Raw genomic sequence first — 14,902 nt, 5'->3', positions numbered from 1 at the left:
AAGGAGGGGAGGGTGCTTGCCCACCTCTGAGCCAGGGTGTGCTCTCCTGTCCCTCTTCCCTCTCTACAGCACATGCAGCATTTTCATAGCAGGTGGAAAGGTTTAAAGTTACTGAGCCAATGATCAGCATCTGAGAAGGTGCTTAACAAAAGTGTGTTTTCTTTGATTGTCTTATGTTCTTTAATAAATTTCATTAATTAATGAAACCGACTCCTCTGTGCGGTACACTGGAAGAATTGCTATTCTACCTTGCTGTATAATCATTATCACCACTAATGAGTGTGTTATTCTGTTACCAATATTAATCTAACAAAAGAAACAAATACCTGGCCTGTGCTGTGATGCAGGAGTCAGTAGGTTAAATGCTCACTCTGTGAATGGTGATAAACAATCCAGCCACCATGGCCAGAGCATGGCTGGGGGGCTGCTTTCAGAGACCCTTGACATGTGTGGGTGTACAATGCCCAATCAGTCCTTGCTGGTTGTGTGATGCTGCTTTTGTGAATGGTCCTTCTTCCCTGGCTTTTGGAATCAGCACCTCTCTGAGGATAAAATGCAGAGCAAATCAGTTAGGCACAGTGGAAGATGGGGCATTTTCATACTTTGCCTTTTCATTTAGATTTGATTCCTTAGAAAAGCTGCTTAAATGGTGTTACAACTGCTTTGATACGGACTCTTAATTATGAAAAGGTAGCACCAGTAAATAGCGTTAGGTGAAAAGAGCGCGGAGGGGAGAGGCAATGGCAGCCTTGGCTATCAATGTGTCAGAAGGATGAGTCCAGAAAGACACACTCAGTGTTACAAATTTCTTGTGAAGCCCATGGCAAAGCTATTTTAGCAGCTCTCCAGAAAGGGATGTATGTCAGTCTTATTGGAGTTCCTTGAGGGAATAAATTTAGCACACAGAGGGGAGGAGAGGCTGAAGTGAGGCATCTGTCATTTTCTTCCACTGTTTATGATCCCTTAAAACAAAGATGAAAATTAAAGGAATGTGTTTCTCTCATATCAAGAGATCTTATGTTCTTCTTTAACTGGCCTCACGCAGAAGATTTTGGCTGGCTTAGCTGGTTGTAATTTTTGTGGTGTGCAGCTCTCGTTGGCTTCCCCCGTACCAAACACACACGAGCTGCTCCTCTGCTGTGGGTGGTACAGAGCAAACAGCTGTGCGTGTGTTGCACTGAATTTAATGTGCATCATGGTAACAGAGGAATCAGCCCGACAGGAGACTTCTCCTGAGATGCTGTTGGCTTTGGATTTATATTCTTTATTAGCTATGGGAGCGTTCTCATTATTGTGGCTATTGGTTAGACCCTCTCTAAACTCCAGCAAAACCAAGAGACGCCGAGTTGCAACACTTGCAATGTGCAGTGTGCACACACAACCTGGATCAACCTAATTTCAGCACAGCAAACACAAAACAAAAGCTGTATATGACTTCTTAGCCTTTGTGCACATCTGCATTATTATAAATGCTAATATAATTCTGCAATGATAAATAATTAAACAATTATGGTCATGAATCAATAAGTTTAGCACATTTTTTTCATCAGCAAATTGTACTGTATAAACAAGAAATATAAATTACCAAGTCTAATTTTCAGTGAAAATTGTAAGCATTTTATATCTAATAATTAAAAAAGTATTAGAATTCAATGTAAGATGCTTAGAACTTTAAAATTTTCTGGTTTTAACCAAACACCATTAAATTGTCATGTTTTATGTTTCTGAATCTGATTAACATTTTGAGATCTGACTTTTGCAATCATTCTCTTTGTTTTCCTCTGCTAAAACCCCCTCGCTCAACCTCTGGTTTCTCCTAAACACAGTTTATCAGCTTGAATCCAGCTTTGGTTGACCTCATTATGTTGCCTTTAAGAAAATACAACGTTTAAAGAAAAACATTCAAGTACCTTTCTTCTAAGATTTTGAAAGATCTAGCTATTTTTATCATGCACTAAGCACTTTGCTGCACAAGGTGCAATATGGAGGCAGGGAGAAGAGGAAGCTTTTACAACTCTATTTGCATTCAATCAGGGTTGCAGGGTTACCTGTAATCTTTCCCACTCTCAGATCCTTGGCACTTGTAAAGAATCTACCACCCCAAACACTTGCACCTAGCTATATAATTTAAAAATAATCTTGGGTGAAAAATAGCCTATTTTCAGGGAAAAAAAGTTGGGTTTGATTTTTTTTTTTTTGAAGTTGTGTATGTGTCGGGTCCGGCTGTCTGTCTCTGCCCCGACACGGGTAGAGTGGTTCTTTGGTGGGCGCGATGCAAAGGACGAGTCTGGACTCTTCAGCTTTCGGTCTTCAGGTTGTTTATTATTTCTTATCTACAAAAATTTTCTGTCTGCCCAACAGAGGTCTGATCTGCAGGCAGTCACAGGCACTCTCTGACCACCCACGGGGCGGTCATGTCTTTTTATACTAAAACCTACGTATACAATATTTACCTTTATTTCCCAATGCTTTTCACCCATGTTGGCAAGTGCACCTTCACTAGAAACCAATCCCCAAGTGCCAACATCATCACAGGAGATGGAGGACAAGAAGAAGAAAGAAGAAGGACAAGACACGCCCCGATCTCTCCATCTTGTCTCCATAACCCCCCTGTACCAAAAACCTTAAAGTCTATATCTCACCTTCTAAATGTGTCTCTTTTACACCTTGTATTCTAAAGTGATTCTCTTGTCCTCAGACTCTTGTTACTTCTGTGGATGGATCAAAATCAAGCCACCAAGCACTCTTGGCAACATTCCAGGGTTTTCGAGACCCCCAAGGGTTCTCTTGGCATCTCTGGACATCGGGAACGATGTGCTGAGATCCCACATGTATGTTTTCTTGCTGAAGATATTGTGTGGACTAAGGATTTGCCACGAAGGGAGTTAATGCAGAATAGCTTTTCCCGCTTGCTGCTCCATGGTTGTGCTTTTCCCAGGGAAATGCTTGATCTACTCCTACTCTGTCTTGCACTATAGACAAAAACCCTGTTGAGACTTGGCCAAGGCATGTTAGACCAGGAAACTGGAAAAACCAGCAGTTTCAGGATGGTGCTTGGCATTGCAGCACCAGGTCTGAGGGGCACACGTTGGCACCAGGTGCTCATCCCTGGGACCCAGAGCTCTGTGCTGACCTGCAGGGTGGGCACCAAAACAAGGGCTCATCCTCCTGGTATCAGTCCAAGGCAGAGCTGCTGGGTTGGAGACACTGGAGTTTTGCTGCATCACTGTGCTGGAAAAGCTTCTCCTCGTGGGAAAAATTCAGTGAGCCAACAAAGTGGTATTTATCTGTGTCCCATGTGTGTGGCGGTGTCAACGAGTCACAGCAGCCATACTTTGTGGTGGCCCCAGCTGCCATTCCCCCTCAAACAACCCAAGAGAACCTGCAGAACGATGGATGGGATGTGGAAAAGGTGACACTAACCTTCAGGAAATAGGAGAGAGCTGGAGGGGGATTTGAGACAGTGCAGCAGCTGCTGTGACCTGTGGAAAGCAGCTTCACCAGGCCTGGCACAGTGTCCTGGGGTCTAAGATGAGTTTTTCTGGCTTCATGTGGAAGCTCGTAGTGTTGGAGGAGAGACTCCATCCACTGAAGTGTTAAAGTTTATTTGCAGGGGTTTTTTTACTGACTAGAAGCCTCAGGAATCTCTACCAAGCTGGGAGATCAAGGACTCTTCTTCTCAGTTTTACTGCTCGCTGGCAAGCAATTAGTTATTTGTATTACAGAGAAGCCTCACAAAGATAGTATGTTTAGAAATGTAAGCAAGTATTTGCCTTCAGGGGGGAAAAAGAAGAAAAAAATATTTTCTCCACCTTCTTGTCTTTATCTCCCTTTTTGTTTACCCTGTCTTCCTCCTTTTGATGAATAAGAGAAAGAAAACTACATATGGAGTCTGAAGATCTATACTTTGAGTTTCTTCCTCATGCTGCTGCATCTGCTCCTCTTCTCCTTGCTTACCCAGTGTGCTGTGTTTCCTTTTGTGGGTGTAAGTGTCTTTGCCTCTGATGCCAATGTCACTCCTTCTTGTGGCAACCAGATTTTGTTTTACTGCGTGGCTCTTAGCAACATGTTTCCTGCATTCTGCTCACTCTGTTGTGGAGTTCACACTTTGAGAGTCTAGAGATATAGATTGCTCTGCTTTCACATCTATGGTTCTGTCAAAACAATTAATGTTGAATCTTGGAACGTGTTCCTTTTCCTTGTGCAGAGTTACTGGGTTTGGGTTTCACCCTGAAGCAAGTCTGCATTGACCATCCCTGACCTCAGTGAATCCCATACACCCCCTATTCACAAAAATGTTTATATCCAATAACTGGATCTTTTTTTTAGGTGACTGAAAATGGTATATTAATTTTCAAGTTACAGAACATGTATTTAAAGGTACCAATGTGATAAAAGTCTTAGCATTTAAGTAGTGGGACTAAACTAGAAAATTCTTATTGTCCTCTATGATAAATTAGCAGAACCTGTGGAGAAGTAGTAATGCAATCATACATTTAGCATATTTTATTATTTTAATGTATCTACATTTAAAACACTTGGATTCCACCTATGAAACTGGATTACAAGATGCACAGCAGATTTAAAAATATTTTAGGGATGTTGTTTTCATGCTTCAAGTCCTTGAAAAGCCAAATACACTCACTTCTGAAACGAAATCTTGGTTTTCACTGTTACAAAAAAAAAGAAAGAAAAATGTTTAATAGCACATATGGCATAATTTCATGTGACATCTGTTTTGTAACAAACAATATTTAGCTCACTTATTTGCTGAATGATACAGTACATGCTGCAAACAAAAAGTCCAATGAACAGTTTTACATAGTTTGTAATATATCAATGTTTATCGCAAAAGAATGCAAAACTTAAACATTTAAGCATGTATTGATTGTAATATGCAAAACATCGATTACTGCATGCTGCCAATGCATAAAAAAGTCTACAGCATGCCTTATGGGGTATGAAAATTAGGTGGATTTCTGAAAGAATAACTGTTGTCCTATCACTGGTGACATTTAGGCTTATGCCCCCTCCACCTAATTTGTGTCATCTTCCAGGAGACAGCTGTCAATATATTTAGGATGGTTTAGCTCATAACAGCAGAAATGGTGAGAGCCTATTGGCTTAATTGCATGGAGTGATTGATTCTAATGGAAACAACATTTAGAAACTCAAAATGCACTTTCTGTTGGCAGATCTAATAGAATATCATAATGAATTGGAGCATCAGGCATATAGTGTACTTTCTGCAAGGCCTGAAAAGGACAGTCATGGGGTTTTATGTTGGGTTTTAAATTTGATTTTATTGTTTAAATTATTTGTTTAAATAATAAAACCAAGCCATCATACATTGTGAAAAAACAGAGCATCAGAATGATGCTGAAGCCGCACACAGATGCTGCAAGTGTTAAAGGAAGAGCTGTGCTCAGGTAAATTGGCTGAAGGCACTGAAATAAACATTGGCAACTGCAGTGCTGTGAAATGGCATGAGATTTCTGGGGCTGTGCCTGGTGCCAGGATCCACTTTGGAAGGATGTGCTGGAAGCAAACCCTGCTGTGGGGACTCACAGGGTGCTGTGCACCTGCGTGGAGATTTCAGCCCTCTCTCTCACAAACCCCAAAGACTTTCTGGAAGCACAAAGGCTCTTGCAGACCACAGCCCCTGCTGGGCTGAAGTGCCCTGAGCCAGGACTGTGGGTGCCTGGGCTTGGAGCAGAGCAGGGTCTCTGCTTCTGGGGTGCTCCTCCACACCTCTGTGTGTGGCCAGACCATTCTGGGGAACCCCTGTGGTGGTTTGCCTGGATGTACAGGCAGGAAACTTGTCTGGGGGAGCTGCTCTGGTGTTGCAGGACGTGACCCTGCCTGGACAGGACAGCCTGTGCCAGCTGCCTTTCCCTGGGGTAGCAGCAAAAGCTCCAGAGCAGTTGCTCTATGTTAACTCTCTTGTCTTCTGGCAGTTTTGCACAATAACCTCTTGCCTTTATAGGCTCAAACTCTAAGTGCATCTGTCTCTTGTCCAGGGCTTCTCTTAGACCCTTTCCCTCTTGAAAACACTTTATAAGAATCCTGTTATTTTCCTCTTCCTGCTGTAATTTCTCAGAGACATTTTACTCTTTCCTGTGTATCTGTATGGAAAGTCAGGAATACAAAATCTTCTGCTTCACTGAAAATGCTGTGCTGTTTGGCCAGAAGCTGCTGACATAGTTTTATCTTTTCTTTTTCTACTCTAAGATCTAAAAAAGTGTATGTTCTAGGGGGATTGAGATGTGGTTACAGATTAAATGTTTTTCCCCCCCTTTTCCATAATTAGAAAGGTACGAAGAATCGGATGCAAGATTGAACAGTGTAAAACCTTCAAAATTAAAAACATTTCAGAACTGGAATAAATATTAATAAATTGGGTGCATAATGAAATGCTGTAGATATGTAAGGGGAAAAGCAAGTGGGAAAGAAGGGAAGATTTTTATAGACCTTAATTACAGCAGGGTTGTTAGTAACTTTACTGAATTGTAAATGTAAAAGATTCGGATGGCCTGAGTAAAACCACATATTTAAGCCTTCTAAATGAACATTTCTGTTTTTTTGAGTAATTTGTACCATCTGTGTCAAAATTCTGAGCCTAAGAAGAAAAAGCAGTGGAACAAATGTTGGTTCCATAAAACAGTCCTAGTTCATTGTTGAAATTGTCACACATTAACATTGCAGGCCATCTGGGTAGACAAAAGACTCTAACCAGATTGCTAAGATGATTTTATTGGTCTGGTATTAATCAGAATGTGGCATAATATTTAAGCAGAAAAAATGATGAGGTGAAGTGGAGTGCCTTTAACTATCCTAACTGTATGGTAGTTGCACAATAATCGTATTCCACCATAGGGCTCTGTGTTTCTAAGCAGAGATCCTAATTCTGAAATGTAAATAACAAGCTATGTGATATTTCCAATTTATAGTTTAAAATAAAATATGAAACTTAAAAAAAGTAATGACTGTTGGCATATTGCAATGTGGAGATTTAAAGGCCACAGCATGGTTGTATTAAATTGCGGTATACCCACAATCATGTTGGAATTAACTTTAATTTCTTTTTGTAACATTGTAAATCAGATTACACTTCATCTCAAAGAATCCAGAACGCGTGATTTACAATTGATTTTCTACATTTTGAATCTCTACACAATGCAGCAGCTTGCCTTCTCCCCAGGATCTAGAGATGGCGGGTATGTATGTGCATGTATGTGTGTTATGTTTGCTCTCAAAAATCTTCATCTGTTTTCTCACCTTTCACAGAAAATTGGAAAAGTCTCACTTTTTTTGTTCTCCATGATCTTGCCCCTCATTCTATGGTTCTCAAAAAGACAGTGGGTGTGTTTGTGCACATTGCCCCACTTTACCTCCCCTTTGAAACCCTGTCTGCTCTCCTGTGCTGAATGTGACCTCAGCAGTGCCTCTGAGCACACTGAGACACCTCCAGGCACGGTGGGAAACCTTGTCCTGGGAACATTTCACATGTTCTGTGATGTGTTTGCTGTGAAAATTGCCCTTCTGAGGGAGGCAGCCTTATGGAGCTGCAGGCAGGGCTCCCTCCAAAGCTGCCTCATGCTCAGACCAGGGCTCTGCAAGGTGGGCAGGGGGACTCCACCATCAGGGGCAGGTGTAGACATGCCCTGTGTCTTGCTGAAGGAGCCTGGGCACTGGGATGGTCCCTACCTGCAGCAGACACTGCTGCCCTGGTCCCACTCTGGTCCCAGGCTGGGAGAGCCCAGCTGCCCCTCTGTGCCTGCATGGCCAGCTCTGAATGCACGGCTCCGCTGCCAGCTGGGATTCATACACAGCCCAGAGAGTTCCCTATTTGTGAAGTATTTCTGGTCCTGATTATTATATAGAGTGCATTCTGTGGAAGCAGCTGTAGCACACTCCTGTGCCATTTTTTCCCAAAGTAATAGTACAATAGTATTGGGGTAATTAAACAGGGCATCTGATGCAGTTAAATAGCGCAGATGCCAAATTAATTTAGGATGTTTTTGCTTTTCAACTTCTGCTTTAAGTTACTAATCTGAGAGCAAGGTGAAATGGGAGGAAAAAACAAACTGTGAGAAAGGGATGGAGACTGAAGGAGTGGAGTCAAAAGCAGGATTATATAGCAGGAAAAAAATGAGGGTGAGGGCAGTCAGACCAAAGTATGAGGTGGAAGGCAACCAATATTTGGACCAAGAAGTTGTAGACCATGGCCAGCATTCAGACAGTGAAAGGTTCTCTGGCTCATGGCAGGGCTGGGAGGCTGAGGAGAGCTGCTCATGGTCTGAGGGGTCTGCCCAGGGCCACGCTTTGTGCCAAGCCTCTCTCCTTGGGAAAGATCTGGAACTGAGCAAAACCAGCTGAGCCCTCTAAGCTTTGTGAGCTGAGTTCATTGCCTGGGCAGCAGCAGACCCTTAGGAGAGGTCCTGGTTAATGTCTTAATATTTTCTCTTTGAATTACTCATTGCTCAGGCTCCACAGTGTTTGGGAGATGGGTGGCCCAAAGGCACATGCAATGTCCTTGTCTCTGGCTGACCATGATACTCTGGAAATATCTCTCATGGGCCAATGTTTGCTTGTGACAGACCTGTAGAGTGTTTGTCTGGAGATGAGGTGATCTTAACTCTCATGGAGAAAGTATTTCTGAGCATGAATACCTTGGGTAATCATGTTGCTTGATGCTCTGGTGATATGCTGCTTGGCATCAACTTTAAAGGGGATTTTCCAACTTTATCAACAGGTTTTTTTCCCCCCCACTCAGTTCTCATTAATCTTCATGTGAATGCTTAGAAATGCTAAGTACTGGTGTTAAAAGATGACTGAAATCTTTGCTATTTGATTAAAGGTTTTTCATGGTTTTGCCTATTTAATAAAAAAAAAAATCAGCCATTGCTGGAGAATTGTACAGTATAGTGTAAAGTATGCCTAATTAAACAAAGCATTTGGTATTGTCAGCCTCCCAGTGCTGGCCTGGTGCTTGATGACAGACAGCAATGGTGAGAAAATGTCACCACAGCCACACCAGTGTTGTGCTATCAGCCACATACGAGTGAAATGTGGATTAAAATGCTATTAACATAGCCAATTAAACATAGGCAGAAACAAACCAGTTAAATCAATAATTCTGCTGTGTCACAGAGCTGGTGCTTTGCTGTGGCTCACTTTGCATGTCTGAGGACTGCCCAGAACAGCAAACATGAAGCCAAGATGTTTTGGATGTCAGTGGTGATGGTATTTGCCCAGAACAAGGGCTAACCACACCTTCCCAGCATAAACTCAGCAAAGCCATACTGGGAGTTAAAAATTACTTTCTTTCCTAAATGATTAGATTTTTTTCTCCTTCTCTGAGAATCCATTTTTTACTGTTGCTATTGACATACATTCTATGTCTCATGGACTTGTTGTCTCTGTAGATGCTGTGATTGTTCCTTGTGGCTGAAATGTGAGTTTGGACAAGGCCAGCAAAAAGTATGAGCCATCTGAAGAGCAGATTTCATCAGGCATGACTACATTAGCCGCAAAATAATTAGAGAGATTTGCTATTTCACAGCTAAGTGCAAACTCTTCCCAGGTCTTGCTCATGGCTGCCATGTCCAGCACACCCATTTCATGCTTTCTCATCTTTTTTTCATGAATGCTGGCCTTGGTTTTGGGCATGCATGTCCCCATCCTAGAAGTGACAAAGATCCCCATCTTCTGGGCCTTTACTTAAAATGTCTGTTAGTCCATTTTGTGGTATTTCAATGTCATCTCTGTACTAGGTCTTCAGCTTTAGATCAATATAAACTTGTATTTTTCTGTTAAATGTAGGAGCTAAACTCCATGTAAGTGTTCTTGTCTAGACTATGAGAGCAACCCTGGAATGAGAAGGTTGGAAATGCTTTGAATTTTCCAGGTGTTAAATCTAATTTCTCTTCCTGGTCAACTGGCTTAATCCTTTAGTCTTAAAGGATTAAATACTACCTATAGTAGATCTCATCCTGATGTCAAAAGATTTCTCTGGATGGCTGGTATCCTAAAGCCCAAAGGCAGCAAAATAATTCCTCTGCAAAAAGTCAGCAATGCTTTATTGAAACCTCCATTTGAACAAGGAGGTGAAGCATCACTGCTCTATTTATCTCTTAAGACCACCTTCTTAATGGCTCTAGGCTTGACAATAACAAGAGGGCACTGGATGCTTTCAGTCTGAGATTTTTCATAAGAACAAAGAAGTGATGAGATTTCCTCTTGATTCCTCATCTGAATCCATTTAAAAATACAGAATGAAAAATAATATCTCTAGTTTATTTTTTCAGTAGTGATTAAAAGAAGTAATTCTTTAAACAACAAAGGGAGAAACATTTATTCTATTTTTTTAAACAACAAACTGAAACATACTGGGGGGTTGTCTTCAAAGGACTACTTTTTGTGGTGTATAAAAAACTATTAGGAAGGTCACTTTGATAGTATGTTGGATTTTGTCCAATTAATGCCCTTCAGATGCATCTTGATGGAAAACAATGAGGTAAAAAACCCCCAAATCCTTGTTGGCAGGTGGTTAATGGTGGCCTGTGCAATGAGAATACCACAATGGTTCCAAACAAACTTGCCCTGTTTCCAGGAGCTCTTTTACCATTGTGGTGGCCAGTAGATGCTCTGATGTCATGTGAGCTCGTGTGTTCCCAGCCAGTGTAAGACAGGATATTCAAACTGCTTCACTCCTTTGGGGTTGAGTTCATGGCTGACTGCTCTGTTGGGACTGAGCTTCTGGCAGTGAGTAAAAAAATAAATAAATTAAGTAATGAAGCATTTGAGTACTAAAGACAGTCCCAAAGGTTAAAGTCTGTCACCAGCCTCACTGGTAAGGTGCTTTCTTTGCTTTGTGGTGCTTTGTGGTTGGGTGAAGTCCCTCCTCAGATGTCTCTGGTGTGTTAGGAATGTGTTGCAGGTGGACCCCAGCCTGGACCTGCATCTCTGCTCTTCCTGATTCTTCATTTGGATGCTGCAGGATCAGGCTCTACCAATTAGAAAATGAATGAAGAGCCTGATTAGAGCTTTAAATGGGATTCTTGAGACTTTTGTTTGTACCTGAGGCAGTATGTATGCTGAAATTAAACAGCAACCACTTTTGGCATGCTTCCTCTGCTCATATAATCTCTCTAGCAGGCTGTGTTTTTCTTACTGTAAATCTCTCTCTTATATATATGTATTTATTTATTTATATTCAGAAATATCACGTGTATGTGCAGTCCTGGGGAGTAATCATGGCCATGTTCAGCCAGTGAAGCCCCACCAAGGTGTGGAGGGGTTTGATCTTGCTGCCTGCCCTGCTTCTGCCCAATTTGGCAACTGCTGCTGTGGCTTGGGGCATTTCTGGTGGCTTACTGACCTACTGGTGAGTTCTGTGGCCCATTCCGGGTGTGATCCATGGCCATGGGAAGTCCTGGTGAGATCCTCTCTCACCTTCTCTTGGTGTGCAGCCCCAGTGCTCCTGAGGAGCCCATCTGCACTGCCTGGTGGCCCAGCTGCTGCCTTGGGCCATGCTCCTCCTCTCTTTCCAAACAGGCCCTCCCCAAATCCTAAAAGGACACCCTTTAAATATCATGGGTGATTTGCAGTCTTTTAAGCAACCTTTTTATGGGTATAATCATGGTGATATGAGGATATTTGTCTTGCAGTAGAGAAGTCAGGAAAAAGAATAAAGTGAGGGCAAAGAGGACAAGAGAGAAAAAGTGAGAAGAAAACTGTTTTGGAGTCTGGCACTGGCTGAGGAGGGAGAAGGCCGCTGGAAACCCTGGCTGTGCACTAGGAGATGCAAGAGAGGAGGAGTTCTGACTGGAAGCAAACCAGAGGTTAGAAATAGCTGCTGAGCACTGTGGTGTGTTTTCCTGGGAGGCTGAAGCCTGCCCATGGAATGTTTCAGCTCGGAGGGAATGCAAACATTTTCCTGGGCTTTGCCTCTGGGCTGTGTGCTTTGGTCTTTGTGGATCATTTTTAGTGTTGGGTGGTGGCATTGCTGCTGCTCTGTTGGGCTGTTGAGACCACTGGGAAATGCAGACCAATTCAGCTTGAAGTGTATCCTTTTTCTTTTTTTTATCCCCCTTCCTTTATTTCCCCATAGACTGTCTAACACTAAATTCAGCTTTTGCATGTAGTTATTACTTCATGACAAGGCATGATGAACCGCTTAGGAATTTCTGTAAGTTTAAAATTATCCTTACATTGGCCCCTGTTACGATTTCTGACAATTGCCGTTAATCTTTAGGCTGGGGGAAAAGGCTTCTTCCTCACCATATGGACTAGACCAGATTTATCTGCTGCCTGTTGTCCTTCATGGGACACGAGGCACATGCTGTTGAGAGATGGATCATGTCTGGATGTGTCATAGCAAGAGAGGCTAGCATGGACACACAGATGACAAAGTCCTGTGCCCTTACATTTAGCCAGTGTGCTTGTGCTGTGTTTGACCCTTTTCCCTCCCCTCCTGAGCTCGGGGTGCATTTCCCTGTCCTGCTCCACCAGGAACATCTCTGTGCTGGGGATCACTGCTTGTGCAATGTGCTCGGTGAAGTCTCCTATTTCCCAACTGCAAATGGGTGCAAATGTGGGCCATTAAAGCTGTGATTGACTCCAGACAGGGCTGTGCTCCCACACCCCCGTGCACTGTTCAGGGCTGGCGTTTTTGTTCTTTGGTACTTGCGTTTTGTAAGAGCTTCCTGGCAACGCCACTTTTGTTAATTTATTTTTAATAAAGAAGGTATCTTTGTGACCAAAGAGGGTCACAAAGCTTTTTTTTTTTTTTTTCATGGATACAGCCGTATTTGAATGTGTGGAAATATTTCCAGAGTGTGGTCTGCTCCCTGATCATTTCCTTCAAACATCCAGAGCTGTGTTGCTAACAGCATGTGATCAAGGGGCTCATACCAAGGTGGCTGTTCTTGTCAGTGGCAACTTTTCTTTTATTTAAATACACAAGTGAAACACAGCTCTTGAAATGATCACACAATCCTGTTCTCCAAGAGGCCAATGGGTCAGGAGGTGAACAGGGTGTTGTGTTCCCCAACAGAGAACATTAATGGTTGCTTAAGTGGGATCAAAATGTGTGATGAATTTTATATGCAGCTTGTAAATTAAAAAAAAATATAATTTTTCCTTTTCAGAATTGTGGTGTCTAGCATTGAAAATCAATTCAGATATTTATGTCCTGTAGCAGTTGATTTCTAAGCAATTAGAGGAAAACACAAGTATTTGCAAGTTTTGTGTTTTTTTCAGTTGTGTTTGCTTCTTGGATAATTTTATCCATGAAGACTCCTTTACCACTCTGTCTTGTCGACTCAGCTGAGTTAAAATTAAAGCATAAAATGAAATGTTTATTTAATCATGACGATGTTCTTAAAAACTTGAGAGTTTTCTTGTGCCACTAAAAAAGTGCCTTCAAAACTTCCTGAACTTCTTAAAATGCATCCTCAACACTGATAATTAATGAAGATATACTAAGTAATAAAGCAGCATTTCGTCTGTATTTGAATAATTAGAAATTTAAACTAAATTCTCCTAGTGTGTTGAATATGCTTAACTTTATGATAAAAAACCCCCCAAACCAAACCAAACTGATAAAATGATCAGATCTTTTGCACAAGAGCATTTCTACCTGATTTAAATTCCAGGAACTCAACAGTTTTAACTATAATATATATTTTTTGAGATGAATAAAACCTATTCAGTGTTCAATTGAAGACTTTTATACTGAAAGTATAAAAGAATGTTAATGAGAAGGAAAACTGAATCCAACAGTGGGATTCATAGGGCTTGGTTAATTACTCAAATAGTAATTCATTCAGGTCCTTGCCCAGGTTTCATTTTCCTCCTTGACTCTGCAGAGTGGCATCCCTTCACTTTAGCAAAGCAAGGACTGAGCAATGCCAATGATTCCAGGCTGTTCCCTGGTACAAGAAACTTTGTCAGATAAGAATGTACTTGACTCTGGATTCTGAACCAGGCTCTTAATATATACAATTCTTCATAGCATATGTGAGGACCACTGACCATGGCAAAGCAAATGAAGTGTTAATTATCCAGAAAGAGCTTAGTTCTGCCCAGTGATGGATAATGCTGCCCAGATTCAGAAATGGACTTATTTATGTGATTAAAGTTAAGCACATGCTTAATCTCATTGATCTCTAACATCAATAACAGTTTATCAATTCAGAGCTGCAATTGGTGTTGCAAACACAAAGGAAAGATGAATGGGGTCTTTGCCTTGACTTTGCCCACTGAATTTCTTGTGGACTGGGAGGTGGAAATGGTAAAGGGTTATTGCTTGGAAATGGACTTGGGGGACTTTCAAATTCCTTACTATCATTGGTCTCTCCACTTTTCATTTCTCAAGGGTGAAATTTTGGTCACTAACATTTTGAACCAAACAGGTTTGGGTGGAAACTGTTTCAAATGAGGCGATGCAAGCCAAGAAATAATCAGACTGGTAGCACCCTCTATGATAGAGAGTATTAAAACAGAAAAATTACAAGGGAAAGATAAAAATTCTAAGGTTGAATGTCTGCAAAGAGACAAATAACAATAAATAGCGTGCATTTGTAGCCTGCTGTAACTGGGGAAATAAACAGGAATATAATGGTGCCCTCTAGACCTGGTGCTTCTGCTCGTGTGCACGTGTCCCTTGCATACTTGGAAATATAAATGCCATGGCACCAATATCTAATAACATTTGAGTGCAAGTTCATTTGAACTGCTTAGATGAAGGGCATAAAATTGACATACAGCACTGGAAAGCTAATTTTATATTCCTGGGGTTACTTTTGAAACCTTGTATTTTTTTTGTTTCTGAAGTATTTCTTCTGCAGAATAGCCTTTATCTGTCCTTAAAATGCACTGGGGAGGCAAGAAAATA

The 14,902-nt window shown here is 41.6% G+C and overlaps 1 long non-coding RNA gene across 1 annotated transcript in view; it reads right to left on the bottom strand.

Moving 5' to 3' along the window:
- Nucleotides 1-4,331: 4,331 nt before the first annotated feature.
- LOC139596236 (uncharacterized) overlaps nucleotides 4,332-14,902 on the bottom strand; it is a 57,346-nt gene continuing 46,775 nt past the window's right edge. The window contains exon 3 of the long non-coding RNA XR_011681281.1: nucleotides 4,332-4,670. This is a non-coding gene — a long non-coding RNA (uncharacterized lncRNA). The remainder of the gene's footprint in view (nucleotides 4,671-14,902) is intronic.

This window comes from Agelaius tricolor, unplaced genomic scaffold (assembly GCF_023055355.1).
Source record: "Agelaius tricolor isolate 1412-34295 unplaced genomic scaffold, bAgeTri1.0.p SCAF_15, whole genome shotgun sequence".
NCBI lineage: Eukaryota > Metazoa > Chordata > Aves > Passeriformes > Icteridae > Agelaius > Agelaius tricolor.
Note: the sequence above shows the minus strand (reverse complement) of the source record. Positions and strands in the feature narration are given on the sequence as shown.